Source organism: Haemaphysalis longicornis, unplaced genomic scaffold (assembly GCF_048455015.1).
Source record: "Haemaphysalis longicornis isolate Haplotype H1 unplaced genomic scaffold, Haemaphysalis longicornis Haplotype H1 scaffold_14, whole genome shotgun sequence".
NCBI classification, from domain to species: domain Eukaryota; kingdom Metazoa; phylum Arthropoda; class Arachnida; order Ixodida; family Ixodidae; genus Haemaphysalis; species Haemaphysalis longicornis.
Window position 1 is genome coordinate 29,805,668 of NW_027526245.1, and position 17,059 is coordinate 29,822,726.

General features: G+C 48.9%; 1 protein-coding gene across 2 annotated transcripts in view; it reads left to right on the forward strand.

Annotated features, from left to right (window-relative positions):
* Positions 1–17,059, forward strand: part of LOC144165221 (aminopeptidase NAALADL1-like) — a 105,068-nt gene that overhangs the window by 37,111 nt on the left and 50,898 nt on the right. The window lies entirely within an intron of this gene.

Genomic DNA, 17,059 nt, shown 5'->3' on the forward strand with positions numbered 1-17,059 from the left:
ACAACTGAAAATTGTTGACGATGATTCCACCGGAAGCTTTCTTATGAGGGATTACGTGGTTGTCGGCTGATGTTGTTGAATCATCGAGGTTTCACTTTCACTGTCAGGTAGGTTGGACTTGGAGCAGCAGCTTTGGCTTTGACCGTTCGCCATTTGATTTCTCACTAAGAGAGCTTCGCGTTCAACTATCGTCGTCGAATCTGACAAGGGCTTGAGCTAAAACATCGTCGCTGTAGTTTTGTTCACCTATCGTCGTCCTTTTTTCGAGGGGGCGTGATTTTTTTGTGAAATTGTGCACATCGATGCACCCCTCTCCAAATCCAAACAACTTCGACCGTGTTGGAATGGCCCAGTTGGATAGACGTAACCTTCATGACGTGAGGGTGCCAGGTGCCATTCCGACCATGTGAAGCGTTTTTTTTTTACTTTACCCATGATTATGACCGCCGTGGGAGAAAGTTGGCTTTCCTGCAGCGCGTTTTTGACGCGCCATACACCATCAGTGAGAACCTGAAACCTTCAATTTAATACACGAGTTGGCAGGGTACTCTTACCTAAAATACGCCAAACTATACTTACACGCTTTGTTAAAATTTTCTGGGCCAATCCTAAGTCTTCTTGACCCCAGAGAATTCACAGAATCGGCTTTACCTTAAACAGTGACAAACATATTTTGAGGCAGTAAGAAAGAAAAGTGTTTTCTCTAGCTTTCCTGCATGAAAAGTTCCAGCCTCGTCCATGACGTAAGCTTGTACATTGAATTTTTTGCAAGCCTGCACGTTTCCGGCTTGGCCCACAATAATTTTACAAAGACTGTACATATTTTCAAAAATAAAGGTGAATTGTCTTAAGATATCCTGTTGCAACAAAGAAAGTTTCGTCCATACAAAAACATTGTAATGAGCAGGGGGCGAACCCAGATTGTTACCGTGAAAACCGGCGGTTCTACTCCAAGGGCCTTGCGGTCGAAAACCGAATCCCGTTAAGTAGTATCACGGCCTCCGCGATCGGCTGCCGACGGCGCGCCGTTGCTCTGGCCGTCCCAATCACCCCGAGGCAGCGTAATTCCGAAGAGGCCGTTTCGCCGTTTTCTGCCGCACCGCGGCGCGCGGAGCCGATGGTTGAAACGAAAGCCGGGTATGCTGCAACGCTTCTCGAAATGGCGTTTCATCAACTTTCGTGCTTCGTATCACAATAAAAAGAAAGCATAGCTGATGTTATGGATGCAAAGCGACTCATAGAACCTGAAAATAATGAATTTATTTTACCTACGATTGCAGCTATGCGACTTCTCTAACATGTGCCGCATGACGCCTTCGACACACGGACAATATTCCCTACTACCAATGGAAAATTTCTTGTGCTGAAATAACGTTCGGTTCGCTAAAAGGTGGTTATTTTTAAGGTATTTCTTATCCAGGCTTAGGTACTTTATATAATCTGCATGGTCAATGCAGTTCAGTATAGCGCGGGGCGCGTCATACGCATAACGGATGGCTGCGCTCTTATCTGGCTTTCGAATTATTGCCTGCTGGGTGGAAGCACCCGTCATATTTTTATGATTAACACGTTTAAAGACTATTACGTTAAGTGATAGCCCCAAAGACATGGCACTCTGTTTTACACATGTGCGTTAAGCAAGTTACAGTTTCAATTTCAGTCGCAACAAATAAAACAACTTCAAGTCAGATGCACCCCGATTTTATTGTATTCTTAAACGTATTTCGGTGACCACAGGCAATCCCAATTTTGCCTATTTTGAACCCAAGACTAAAGACATTTAAATTTTCAATTACTGATATCGAAGCCCATCCACGTGTAAAGCAATGATGACAGGTCTCATGTTTGCTTTGGACATGTACACACTGCAGCTGTTTTCAGAGACCCGTTCTTCCACAGGAAAATATGCGAGACCTGTCCGTATGAAAAAAAAAGGTGGCGACAACAGTGTTTGCAAAATCGTTTTAGTGTGACAGCGCACAACCTGCATAAAACTCCTCGTAAGATTTTCTGCGTTTTGGGGGGCAACCGAATGCTTGTAATGCTGCTTTTTTTAGCTAGTGACAGTGTGTCTCTCGTTTAGAGAAAACTGCATAAAACAGGAAAAACGCCATCGTAAACGGCGGCTAATTGTTAGCTGAGTTGCACGCGGCAAAAAGCGAATATAAAAAGAAATCTTGTAAATTAAATAAAGGCATGTGTGTAACTATATGATCAACAAGCTGCATAACAGGTGTTCCTTGGACGAGGTATCAAGCAAAAGTACACAAATGTTCAACTTCTAAAAAAACTGTAAAAATCAAACACGGCGCCAATATAAAAATGAAACCACTGCGCTCGATTGTTGTCCATAACCCGGATCGAGCATCGGATCGCGTATCCGATCGAGCACCGGATCGAGCACCGGGCACCCGATCGCGTATCGAGCACCGGATCGCGTATCCGGAAGTCCGAGGGCGATCCTGGACTTATAATCGAGGACATCCACCATTTCAGGACTAGAACCTGAACTAGACGGCAGGCTTATACGTCAGGTCATTTTTATAAGCATCGAACGATTAGATATTATGATCATCATCATCACTAGCCTAGTAAGGTCCACTCCAGGAGGAAGGCCTCTCCTCCCGACCTCCAACTGCCTCTGTCCCGCTCTGCTTGAGTGCAAAGTTTACCGCAGAAATTCCTTATTCCATCCCTCCATCCGCTCGATATACATTATTCGTCAAGATTAGGAAAACAAACAGGAAAGCAGTTTCCGAAGCTCTAATGACACAAAAATTTTCCCCTCCCCCCCAAACCCTTCGCAAGTCCGCACACCTTACGCGATGGAATCAGTAGAACCGCGGTGCTTTCGAAGGACAAAGCCGCCGTAGCCATTTCAGCGCCGGTGATACCAACAGGGACGCTGCAGTCCTGAGGCGAATGAAATGCCTCGGAAGGGATCTCATTGCGGTCTGGAACAGGGATGGCGGCGGAGGTTCCCAATACGGTGCTTCACGCACCCCACCCGCAAGCATCCGCCGCACTCCCTGCCAATCCCGCCTGACAATCCAGCAGAAATAGCGTACGACGTACTCGGCCTCTTCGAAAATCACCTCCCACGCATGTCAGAACCGCCTGACAACCATCGCGAGTGTGCGTTGTAAGGCCCGTAGACATCGTAGTAGAATGAGATATTCATAAGTCAAATTTAAACTCAGGGCGGCTGGGTGCATTGTCAACTGCGATGTAACCCTGCTCAGCGCAGCAAAGTCTGTAGTACGACCGGCGGGCGACCAGGCCACCGGAAGCCACCGTTAGTGATTACTCTCCGTGGCCTTTCAGCGCCTCGTCACGATTGGGTACAACTTGCGCGTGGAAGCTCCGGCTATGCGGTGTCGCTAACCACCGGCGACCTTCTCTCTCGAGGAGGTCGTGCCGTGCAGGGCCGAGCTGGGTAGAGCCAGTCGGCACAGGCAGGTGCGGCGAAGCTCAGATGAGCCCCGCTGGGCACCTGCACTTTCAGTTTACATAGCATAAAGGTGCCTTATGAATGATACACGGAAGTTGTGGGTGAGAGTGGCTGTGTCGATTGCCGCCTTAGCTCATAATACACCTAAGAAAGACGAGAGTTTTAGTGCACTTGCAAGTGCACTGATGTCTCTGTGATGACGGGCGTCATCAGGACCGGCATGATCATCGTCATCGACATCGGATCAGCGAGTGTGCCACTCGTTCACCGAAATCAGCATCCCACACACCGGAGGGCCTCGGGAGCCGGGGAAAAAAATCAAAAACGTGGAAATCAGGACATGCGGGTTATCGGTAACGGAAGCTGTTCTTGAAACACCGGGCATTCGGCCTGAGAAGTTAACCGGCGGCCCTAGAAAATTATCTCTGGCGATAGTCCCGCGGGCTCGAAGAACGGGTATACGCATTGCCGCCACGGAGTTGGTGATTGTAAAAAAGAAATTACTGGTCGCAGCCAGCTCTCCATACGCAACTAGATTGTGAAAGCATTGCGGAAACGGGGATTAATGAAACGGCCGTGAGCATGTTCGCGGCAGCTGTCATCTCCAGTGCCGAACCTCCCGTAGCAGGTATACGTTGGCACTTGGAGTGGATACGTTGCTGTCGCCGCCAAATGGTTAGGAAGCTCGCCGATTACGACATCTGCTGTCGCTTAATGTGCAGATGCATCTAAAGTCTTCGGCGCGGCACCACCAAGCGTGATTCAGTCACCCGCTCCGAAGAGTTCAGGTTCCCTTCAAACGCTCCATGTGTCGCGCTTATTACGACAGGTAGATCAGATGAAGTGTGGCAGAGCAGAGAAAAAACTATCGATTACCGTTGCGGCTCGGAACGTATGTTCAGTCTGCGCCCTAAGCGAGCATCACGTATCTTGCGAAGGGCACTGTCGAGGACGGCAGTATCTGAAATCTTGAGCGATACAGTTCGTTGCGCAAGTGGTTGAAGTAGTTTATTTTAACAATACATTTTCAGCGTAGTCCGATGCAAAACCACAAATGAGTGTCTGAGGCGGCACAAAATTACCCCACCTTACCGGCGAGGGGAACCCTGTGGAGATGCGACGCAAGTTTAGCATCGGCCGCTCGCTTCTCACGTACGGCAGCGGCTTCACGCTGACGAAGTTCAGCATCGGCCGCTCGTTTCTCGCGTACGGCAGCGGCTTCACGTTGCTGAAGTTCAGCATCGGCTGCTTGCTTCAACCGTTTGCGTTCGGTATCACGTTTACGAAGTTCGGAATCGGCTGCTCGCTTCAATCGTTTGCGTTCAGCATCACGTTCACGCCGCTTCGCAGCCTCGTCTTCAGTGGTGCTAGCATTCCTGTTATCACAGTGATCGGTGCTTGTTACGGTTGCGCGGGCGATACCAGAATTGTTAGGCTCCATTCAACGCATCGATGGAAATCGGAACGCCGGTTCTTGAACGACCGCGGCTATGACGCAACGTGGCGCGGCTATGACGCAACACAATCCAACACAATCCACTTTAATTCAATACAATCCAATCCAAGCCAAGCCAAGCCAACCCAATCAAATCCAATCCAATGCCCATCGCGAGACAGTGTTCGCTATCGGAGAGGAGAGGGGGTGAGCGGCGGAGAGCACAGCTAGCGCGGCGAGGAGAATGGGGGAGGAGTGTGGACGGACAACTACAACGCCGTATGGAGGGACAAGGCGAGTGAATGAGCTGCAGTCGCATCTAAAAGCATAAACACACCGTAGCCTCCGCGATCGGCTACCGGCAGCGCGCCGTTGCTCCGGCCGACCCAATCGCCCGGAGAGAGCGTAAGTTGAAAAAGGGGCGTCGCCGCGTTTTTCGCCGCACCGCGGCGCGCGTAGCCTAAGGTCGCTTTCCCTGGCGAAAACTCGGCCTTCGGAGCCTGTGTGCGGCGTTTCATAATAAAAAAGTTACCGCACACAAATGCAGGAGAAAGGTAGAAGTAGCTCCTGGTGCCATTAGGGTAGTTACTGGTGCCTTTGAATTTTCGACGTAGACTGTGCCCGGGGTGATGCATAAGTGAATTTATTGCACAGCAGTATTCTTTTTTGTAGTCATGCATGGTTCTAAAACACAACACGTTTCTCAGTTTTATTTCTGAAAATCTCTTACATGTTGTTTGGAACGCACGGAACGCATATTGCGTGCGTTCCGAGCAAGAACTAAATTATGGGAATTCAACCGACCGAAATCCAACCATTAGTAAACACGAAAATACCCCCTATGTCGTTTCCTTTTTTTCTCCTTTAAACGTGTGGTCTTTGACAGATAAAGTAGATGAAATGGCAACACTACTTGAAACGTTTGGCGCTACTTTTACCGCGATACTATTAACAGATACGACTTATACTTCAGCATCTGAAGTGTATAATGTCCAAATGGCTATCGGTATTTCTTCCGCAATAGGCAGGGTAAACGTGCTGGTGCCGTTTATTGGCATGCATGCTTGCATATACAAGCGTACAGAGAGACTTGCAGTCTACCATAAATGGACGTGGCCTAAGTTAAGTAATAAAAATCGACTGCAACACAGATTGAAGGCGGGCCAGTTGGTACATAACTAACTTATAAAACAGCGCTATAAACAGGACTACAGAATATAATATAACAGGACTACAGAATATATATAATTTGACAGGACTACAGGACTATAAACAGGACTACAGGACGTGCCCTTTCTGCAGTCCTGTTTATAGCGCTGTTTTATAAGTTAATAAAAATCTTTATCCGAGTTACGATTGGTATAGTTCTCTACTTGATGTGTTTACCCGCCGCGGTGGCTCAGTGGTTAAGGCGTTGCGCTGCTGAGCACGAGGTCGCGGGCTCGATTCCCGGCCGCGGCGGCCGCTTTTCTGATGGAGGCAAAAAGCAAAAACGCCCGTGTGTACGAGATTTCGGCGCACGTTAAAGATCCCCAGGTGGTCAAAATTAACCCGGAGCCCTCCACTACGGCGCGCCTCATCGCCTGCGTTGCGTCGGCGCGTTAAACCCTACAATCAATCAATGAAAATCAATCAATAATTGATGTGTTTATTCACTAATATCCCGAACAACTTACTTACAGCCGATGTTGAGCATACAGATATTAGTGATCAGCTTAACTGCTCACCGAAAAATATAATACCCTTAATATGTCATGCCAACAAATTATGTGCTGAGTATATAACCCCAGCAAATCCAGAAATTCAGAAAGTCTTTCGAAAAAATACTCATGTAGAGTCGATAGCGATATGAAAGGCATCGCGGAATACCATGACTTTTTCACTCACGGCAAATAATTTGGTAACGAGATTGCAGTGGGTACTTAAACCCCTAAGCATTTAAATAACGGAGGAGGAGGAATAAACTTTATTTATGCTAGCCTTAGGTGCTGCTGTCTGGGCACCCGCCTGGTGGGGGGTTTCCGGTAGTCCGGGATACCCTGGCCTGCACTGGCCACCCGGGCCCTCTCTACCAGGCTACGCTAGGAGGAGAGGTCGGAGCTGGTCAGTTGTGCCACCCACTGCTCGTAAGTAGGTTGGGGATTGGGAGAACCGTGGAAGCAACCGATTATTTGACTATCGTAGTCGCCTGCCTATAAACAATACACAAGAGCTTATCGGTATTACGCTGTTTTCGCGCACGTGCACTCGCACACACACACACACACACACACACACACACACACACACACACACACACACACACACACACACACACACACACACACACACACACACACACGCACGCACGCACGCACGCACGCACACACGCACACACGCACACACGCACGCACGCACGCACACACACGCACGCACGCACACACACACGCACACGCGCACGCACTCACGCACGCACAACGGATACCCAGAGCGTTCGAAACAACTTAAAGGGGTCCTGAAATGCCTTCCGCCGATGCATGGATGTACATGTAACCAAATAAAGCAATGTATTAGCAATCTCCTCCTGCAAGAATTTTGTTAAAGCGATGAGTATTAGCTGAGAAATCGTAAATCAAAAACCGCGCATAATCGTCGCGCCGTATTTCCTCCTCCTTTCAACTGTTTCTTCGCTGTTGGCCTCCCCTCCCATGATGCTCCGCTCCTCAGCGGTGACGTGCTTCCTCTATTGCGCTCCCACAGACTGCCGTCTGCTACGCGCCAGCTCTTTCGGCTTTTTCATCTTTGTAGACACCATGGACACTCCTCTAAAGGCTGGAAAAGCGAACGAAAGACCTGGCCGCATGTGTGCGGCCTGGCCTTGCCCTTTCGCGGTGTACGTAGCTACAGTTGGTATCGGCGGCGAACTCGCCGCCGCGCGGGGAGAATCGTGCGCTCGTTCCCTTTGGTGCACCGCGCACTGTTTATCCAAAAAGCGCGGTCTCAGATGTGGCCCCGCTGGTGCCGGGTGTTATTTTGCGGTGGTTGTAATTCCTACTACCGGCGGCATGTGAAAAAAGACATTTTCAACCTACACAGAACCCGTGCACAAAACGCGCCGGATCGGATCGCTTTATCAGCGGCGATGAACGGGAAGGCGCAGAGCAAACCAACGCCGCACTCGATCAGCGAGAACCCGTGTTCTGGCAAGCTGCACCCATGTGTTGCATTCAACACTGACGGGAAAGCGTTTGTTTGCACTTGTTTGGATAGTCGTAAAATGTCCAAACACTCCGGCACTCCGCTAGCAGATCAGCCGGCGAGACATTTCGGAAAACATTTGACAGATGGCGCCGTATGCATTAGTGTGTCGCTACGCAAAACTGATGAGACGCTCTACTAAAACAAACTCCCCTCGCGGTGTTTACGTAGCGGGACGCAAAAATTTAGCGTTTAGCGTATGCAAAGGCCACAAACGCTGTACTAAAACTCTATTTGCAGCAAAATAGCGTGCGTATGTGAGACCGCTTGCGTTTACAAAGCTGCACGCCGAGCGCGTACGTTTCAAACCTAGTGACATCGTTTAAATATACTGGCAAGCACAGTATAACGTAGTCAGATATCAACCGTATGCTCAGGCGACAAGCAAGAGCTTGTTTTATGTGGGGCGGAGATTGCGCATAAAGGCCCGTTCGCACTTGCGACGAAAGCGAGTGAAAGCGGCAGGAATTCCGTCGCTTTGTCGCGCGACGATCGTTTTTGTGGAATGGTCGGGACAAATTTTCGTCGCGCGACAGAATTCCCGTCGCTTTCGCTCGCTTTCGTCGCAAGCGGGAATGGAAAATTCTGCCGCTGCCGTCTGCTACGCAGCTCGGAGGTAACCGCGCGATCTGCTCGGGCCGGACGAACGCGCACACTCCTAGGGTGCCTCGATGCGCGCCCGCTCCGCGCATCGAGGCACCCTACACACTCCTAAGGTCCCTGAAAGAACTAAGGTAGCGCCAACTGCTCCCTCCTTCTCCGCTGCCCTCCTCTTTTTTCTCTCCCCTCACCCGCGGCGCCGCCGTCCCTTTAACTCCGCGGCGGGGCCGCCATATTTGTTGGCCACTTGAGAGCAGACGCCCTCGCTACGCTTCAGGGCGCTCGCTGCAGTTAGCTCTTGTTTTCGCGCCGAAATCGCTCTCTGGTAGCATTTATAGGATTTCTAGAGCCCCGTTAACTTCTAGAGGATTTCTAGAGGATAGGATTTCTAGAGCCCCGTCTAGAGTTAATTAATCATGCAATACGTTTTTTCACCGGGCGCGGTCGTTTACAGCCGTTATTAATGGAGGCGCCTGGACAGAATTGTTTTGTGCTGGGATATATTCTGGCAGATTTGTACATTGCACTAACACAGGGATACACCCGAAAGAAATTCGAAAGAGGACCAATGTCACGATGATTATCAAGAGAAAACAATAAATCACAAAAATGAATTGGTGCCAGCAAATAGATATTTTATTGGAACAAACGTCCGTAATGACGTCGTGCAGGTGGCTTGTGCTGCTGACGTGGCTTCCCGTGAGAAAAAATGTTGGGAGTGGCATTTGGGTTTAGTTTTTTTAACTCCAAGCTTCTCCAATATCCGTTGCTCAAATTGATCCGTGAAATAATCCTATTGAGAAGGGAAAAAAAATGTCGCCACCGAGTTTGAGATGCGCCACAAACACTCCGCAAATATAGGCAATAATGCATCGCAGAAGGGAGTTAGTGACTGTTCTACCGTAGCATTATAAAATTCGTGTTCGCGCATCTGCTCAGTGCCGCGTCCGCTCAACTCGCTACACTAAACCCGTTTAGCAAGCGCTTTGCTGGACAAAAATACGTCTGCTGAAAATAATATAGTCGCCCAGTGTGTTTTGGTTCAAATCGCAATGACTTGATACGCTGCGCCATTGACTACTAAGATGAAGTAAGCGCGCACACTGCAAATGTACGGCATCGCGTGTAATGCAAACGTAAGTCGTAATTAACGTTCCTCTGTGCATACACGGAAGAAAGGGCGTACAGCCGTTACGGTGCGAATATGCATTTGAAGTGCTCATTCAAACGTGCGCGAATTTAATAAAGCGATAACAGAAATTGCGCATCAAACGTACGTCAACGGCGCGGTCACTATATTAGCTGACCTTAAATTGTTTTACCTAGCCGCAATTTTTTTTTTCTCGCAACAGCCTCAATTTGCGCCGCACCGACCAAGCCCATATTACGCAGCAAATCACTCCGATGTCATAACAACGGGATTATAATACCACACGGGTAGCTAACACACAAAACATGACTTCACGCCAAAAAGAGCGTACACGCACTCGGAACGCACACGATACATGGTCAGACGCAAGCTGCCGTCGGCCAAAACAAGCATGAATTCAGGTGAACAATTATCGCGTCACGAAAACCTTACGACAACTGACTGAACATGCTACGCCACTGATATTGATGCTGGAAGTTAAGCGCGCACATGACAAATACACGGCCTCTTATACAAACCAAAGCTTACGACGGGACGAACTCGGCGCTGCGCGCAATGCCTACTCAGAACAAAGCGTGGACGATGGTCGCGAAGGGAATACGCATTTCTTCGTAAGTGACCGCTCAAGCTCGCGCAGAATTTAACGGAGCAAGAACAAGCATTCAGAAACTTACCTCGCAAAAGAGTGATGGTAGCGTCGGCCTGAAGTATGCCCGTGCAACCAAACTTTTCTCCTTTCTGCGTCGCGTTTCCCGGACGGAATAACGAAGTCTTGTGCCCTGCCTGACGATATTCGCGCTGCCTAAGGCACAACACATCGACACCGAGAAGCAACCTAAAACGACACCGGTGCGACATTTTTTCGAAACGAGCAGCTAATTCTTACTTTGCTATTAGCTGGCGCCTACGATAAAGCCGGTACTGAAGCCCGGTGGCGACGGTGGCTCGGAAGCCAGCAATGGCGTCGCAGCGGCGGCGTTGCGCAATGTCCCAGCCGGCGAGGCATCGGCGAGGCGACGCGGCGGCGGAGCAAAAAAAAACAAAACCACGTGACTTTTCCCTTGGCCAATGGCGCGCGGCGTTCGCCGGCGAAAAAGAAAATGGCAAAAAACGAAGTAAGAGAGGAGCGCGGGCGAGGGCGAAAGGCGGCGAGATCTAAAGATGGCGCTACCTTAGTAATTTTAGGGACCTTACACACTCCCGCACGGCAGCGCCCCAAGCGGCAGCCGTCCGCGTACATCGCTCCCGGCGTCCGCCTGGAGCCCGCCCTCGGCACAGTAGCCAGTATATTTGAAAGGCACTATAATGGAGGAGATTTTTTGCTTCCGATGAATCTAGTTCTTTGCCCCTGTGTTTTTAAATACGTGAAGTGGTTAGCACGTTGTCCTCACGCAGCTCTGTATCGTCGTAGCATCGCTGATTGTCCGAACGAAGCTTGCAGCTAAGCCAATGCAGCGACCGAAGCTGTGTGTGTGTGTGTGCATCGCCTCCTGTGTGTTGTGGACGCCTTCGTTTCGCGATGAAATGCCACATTGTACTTCCGCTGGTGGATAGTGCTTCCCATGGTCTGGATTATCTTTCTCGAACGACGTACCACTCAACCTCGCATTGGGTATGTGTAGTGTGCCTGGCTAAAAGCATTCTCACTTGCGCGCCAGAGTTGTGACTCGCTGTTCGTCCCCGCAAACCGGGTGTAAGGTGAGTGCCGAATTTACGACGGGCAGGAGGAGGCAACCCATCGTCTGTCAATCGCGGTTCAGACTTGAAAACGCATGTTGTGACGGTGCGTTCGTTCGAAACGCATCTCTGGATTGTTTTAAAGTTGAATAAAGTGTACGCGTAAAACCCGGGCATTCGGCTCAGGGCGTTCTCTGCGATTGCACCAAAGAAGTGCCACGGGGCTTTCTTTATGGTACGTACTCACGTAAGATAAAATCCATGTCGTGTTATGGCCGTGTTGCATTCAATACAAACGGTTAAGCCTTTGTTTACACTTGTTTCGTTTGTAGTAAAATGTCAAAGCACTCCGGCACTCCGCTGGCAGATCAGCCGGCGAGCCGACGCTGAGCAGACGACACATCTCTTTGCCGGAAGTGCGTGAAAAAGCCGCCCAATAGCAGGATTTCTACCTCGTGACGAACATCAGGGAATCGATGATGTAGACATGTGAAGATGGCGGCGTCCAAAAACACGAAGGAAAGGGTGAGAAAAGGGCGACAAACTTTGAAACAAAAGTGTGAGCTTTCCGCTGCGCGTAAAGGAGTAATACTTGGCACAGGTGACGTTGACGACCCAATCTAACGATTGCGCTAGTTCATTTAGTGTGCTCAAAATGCCTTTCAGGGCCCCTTTAAAAGAGAAAAAAACCATATTTTCGCGCAGCGATATCGCGCGAAAATGCTGTAACAGCGAAAAAATAGTTCAGCACGCTGGCATTCACTCTGCCCGAGATGACAGAAGCCTGGGCTATGGCATTCGCCTTTCAAGCAAACGACCACTAAAGCTGCGTGCAAAGGCAATCGTGGGTGTTAAACAACGTATGTTAAACAACTTTGTACTTGTAGGATCGAGTTAAAATACATATACCGCATATTGAGAGTTTTCTATCACGAAGACGCGACAACGAAGGCTGATTTACAACTCAAAGCGCAGGCAGCGTCGGCCAGACGAGCCTCGCTTCAACCTTAGGCTAACGGCGCCGCCTCGCGGCGTGTGTCGGAGTTAGCAAAATTACGCCGCTCCCCTTGCTTCCGCGCCGAATGGGACGGCCGGAGCATAGAGTTAATACTACTGACTGGCCGGAGCAACGGCGCGCCGCCGGCAGCAAATCGCGGAGGCCACGGTTGTATCACGGCCTCCGCGATCGGCTGCCGGCGGCGCGCCGTTGCTCCGGCCGTCCCATTCGGCGCGTCCCCCAGCAAAAGCATGTAATTTGGCTAACTCCGCAACGCGCCGCGAGGTGGCGGTGTTAGCCGATGGTTCGGCAGCTTGCACCGACTCCCCTGGCCGGCTTTGTGGGGCCTGAGTTGCTGCGTGTTTTCACGGCCGGAATTCGCGTAACTGTGTTGCAGCTTTATTTTTGTTGAGGTGACAAACCGAACTACCGGGTCATGAAGTCCGCTTGTCTCAGAAGCTTCGAGGAACAGCACTGAAAAGTTAATCGCGCTGTGATTGCTGCGCTTGATCCGTGCAGGACATTTCCGTGCGTACAGTCAGGTGCGCTGATATTTGGGTGCGAAAACTTCTCGGCTACAGAATTATCGGGTCCTCGCTTGTTGGAACTGCAGTTACATTTTTATTTCCGCGTAGGTTGGGTTATGGGCAAGAGTCGAGCGCAGTGGCTGCATTTTTATATTGGCGCCGTGTTTGATTTTGCCAGTTATTTTTAGAAGTTGAACATTTGTATATTTTTGCTTGATACCTCGTCCAAGAAACACCTGTTATGCAGCCTATTGATTATATTCTTACACACATGCCTTTTTTTTACAAGATTTTAATTTATATTCGCTTTTTGCGGCGTGCAACTCAGCTAACAATTAGCCGCCGTTTGCAATGGTGTTATTCCTTCTTTATGCTGTTTTCTCTAAACGAAAGACACACTGGCACTATCTAAAGAAACCAGCATTACAAGCATTCGGTTGCCCCCCAAAATTCCGAAAATCTTACGAGGAGTTTTATGCAGGTTGTGCGCTGTCACACTAAAATTATTTTGCAAACACTGTTGTCGCCACCTTTTTTTTCATACGGACAAGTCTCGCATATTTTCGTGTGGAAGAACGGGCATCTGAAAACAGCTGCAGTGTGTACATGTCCAAAGAAAACATGAAACCTCTCATCATTGCTTTACACAAGGATGGGCTTCGATATCAGTAATTGAAAATTTAAATGTCTTTAGGCTTGGGTCCAAAATAGGGAAAATTGGGTTTGCCTGTCGTCACCGAAATACGTTTAAGAATACAATAAAATCGGGGTGCATCTGACTTCAAGTTGTTTTATTTGTTGCGACTGAAATTGAAACTGTAACTTGCTTAACGCAAATGTGTAGAACAGATTGCCATATCTTTGAGGCTATCGTTCAACGTAATGCTCTTTAAACGTGTTAATCCTAAAAATATGACGGGTGCTTCCACCCAAAAGGCATTAATTCGAAGGCCAGATAAGAGCGCAGCCATCCGTCGTGCGTATGACGCGAACGCGCCCCGCGCTCTACTGAACTGCATTGACCATGCAGATTATATAAAGTACGTTAGCCTGGATAAGAAATACCTGAAAAATAATCACCTTTTAGCGAACCGAACGTTATTTAAGCACCAGAAATTTTCCATTGGTAGTAAGGAATATTATCCGTGTGTCGAAGGCGTCATGCGGCACATGTTATTGATTGATTGTGGGGTTTAACGCGCCGACGCAACGCAGGCGATGAGGCGCGCCGTAGTGGAGGGCTCCGGATTAATTTTGACCACCTGGGGATCTTTATCGTGCGCCGAAATCTCGTACACACGGGCGTTTTTGCTTTTCGCTTCCATCAGAAAAGCGGCCGCCGCGGCCGGGAATCGAACCCGCGACCTCGTGCTCAGCAGCGCAACGCCTTAGCCACTGAGCCACCGCGGCGGGTGCGGCACATGTTAAAGAAGTCGCATAGCTGCAATCGTAGGTAAAATAAATTCATTATTATCAGGTTCTATAAGTCGCTTTGCAACCATAACATCAGCTATGCTTTCCTTTTATTGCGATACGAAGCGCGAAAGTTGACGAAACGCCATTTCGAGAAGCGTTGCAGCATACCCGGCTTTTGTTTCAACCATCGGCTCCGCGCGCCGCGGTGCGGCGGAAAACGGCGAAACGGCCTCTTCGGAATTACGCTCTCTCCGGGCGATTGGGACGGCCGGAGCAACGGCGCGGCGCCGGCAGCCGATCGCGGAGGCCGTGGTTGTATACGAATAGTGTATGAACAAACCAGAAGATGGCGCTAATCGCAGTGCATGAAGGCAGGTGGCTGGGTTTCTCAATCGCGCTTCTTGGTGCGGGAAATAATTGTTCGTGCCTACATGCGGCTCATACCAGAATGCGGGAGTAGCCAGTGGAAAATAATGGAGACACACGTCTGATCGCAATACCGAATTCCTTCTTTGCTTGCTTGCTTGGTTGTATTCCCCCTTTCCTGGGTCTCCAACTCGTACTGCCAGTTCTTGAATTTTCTTTCCTTTGAGAAAGCCCTGACATTGCCAATTGCTAATACAATACATTTGGCTTAAGGAAACTTCCCTTGGGCAGGGAATGAAAATCCTGAAATACCCACGGCCACAAAACCACCGAGCGGGGATGTTGGCAGCCACGTATGCAAACCGCAACAAAGCGAGCGTGTCAGTTGTAGCGCTGCCGTAATTTTTTGGTACTTGCAACTATTCAATTCGAATGAGTGGAGAAAAGGTAATTCGAAGTATAGTGATCGTTAAAACCCGCACGCCTTACTAGAAATTTCGACATCGAAAGATAAAAGATGAAATTTAGGGAATAAATTATTTGTGAATGCGCAAATAAAATCGCGAATTTTAAATTTAAGTTTCTCATCGACTTATCGCGGACTTGAGCGAAGCTTCGCTGCTACTGTTTGCTAAGGGCACCCTAACATGCCTAATGCAAGCTAGTTAGCATACCAACTGGATGCTCCGCATCGGCTTATGATTGTGTCAGCAATGTGAGCGGGAAAGTGAAACGGCACGGTTGCCAGTGCAGCGCAATCAACGCATGCAGCGATGTTTTTGAAGCGAAAACGTTCCTAGTAGGACCAATGGTGTTCTGTCAGGAAACTACTTTAAAGTTTCGAGAGAATACCCTCCCCCGAAACATCGCCACCCCCCTTTAGGAGTGAAAAATACAGTTTGCTAGAAGCCCCGAACATCGCGCACCTCCTAAAATCGATGGCTTTAGCGCAGATGAGGGAATAAACAAAGCGGGAATCCTCTATTCATGTGCTGATACTGTCGCTAATTTGTCTTTTCCCACTTCAACTCCAAGTTCGACCATCTCGCATTTTTTCTTGATATCTGTGCAGTTTTTGGTGGCGGTTCTGCCACCTTTTTGTAGTTTTTCGCATCTCACTGAAGATCACCCAGCCCGTATTTTTTACTTGATATCTGTCAGATTTCGGTGGGCGTTCTTTTAGAAATTTACGGTAATGAATTTTCCCACAGTCCTGCTGATCGACCGAATGCTCTGATAAGATCTCTGCACGCACGGCGCTTGTGTTCGAAACCGGGCTTGCTTGAAAATCGCAAAGAAGGAACGGTTCCAGAGGAGGCAATACACGCATCGATCATAAAGAGAATGTCATGGCATACCTTTATCTCATAAATCACGCATCGGTGTTCATTTAAATCTTCCTTAGACGCGTTTAATTAGTGCGCAAAAAGTCGCCGCATGAGTTAGTTCTTCGTTTGCGATTTTGGTGTATGACGTTTTAACAATTGGTTGGAAGAAGGTACGAGGCACTTTTAGGGAAAATTTTCGCGCACTTTTGATGAAGTTTTGATGACAGGTAGTTTTCGCGTTTGTCTTAACACTTTTTTGGAAAGGGTGGTCAAATTTTTTCCTGGGTTTCCATAAGCAAAGCGTGGTTTTAGCTGCACTCGGCAAATTGATCCGCAAGGCTCTATCGGGAAACCCGGCAGTCACAAAAACTGTCGACATTCCTGACGTAGGGGAAATCGCATTACGTTTAAGACCAAGTTCTCTTCACGAAGTTGTTCTTGGGGAAAATGCTTGCGTTATGCATTTAAAGATGCCCTGCCGAGCACTGATGGTAATAGGGCAGCTTCGCTCGAGCTAGCAATGTGTCGGCGTCACAAATTCTAGATTGCGCAGACGCATGTGCCATTGCGCGCACCGAGAGTGCGTCGGCAGCGTCGGTGCCGAGAATGATTCGGCACCGAAGCAATCTTGGTGCCGACGAACTCTGGGTATCAACGGTGCATCTCTAATAAGTGGTACTGACATGCAACTTTTCCCCTTTTGACCACTGCTCGCATTGTCCGTTTCAGTTTTGAAGCCCCTTGTACGTTCAATACAATTCAACTAATTTTTATTCCCAGAATAAGTGGATGTTTCTCAGCTGAAGCGGCCTTCAAAGATAGACAGATGAAGATCCTTAGATGGCGTTGTAGACAAAATGTGTGCCCTCGCAACA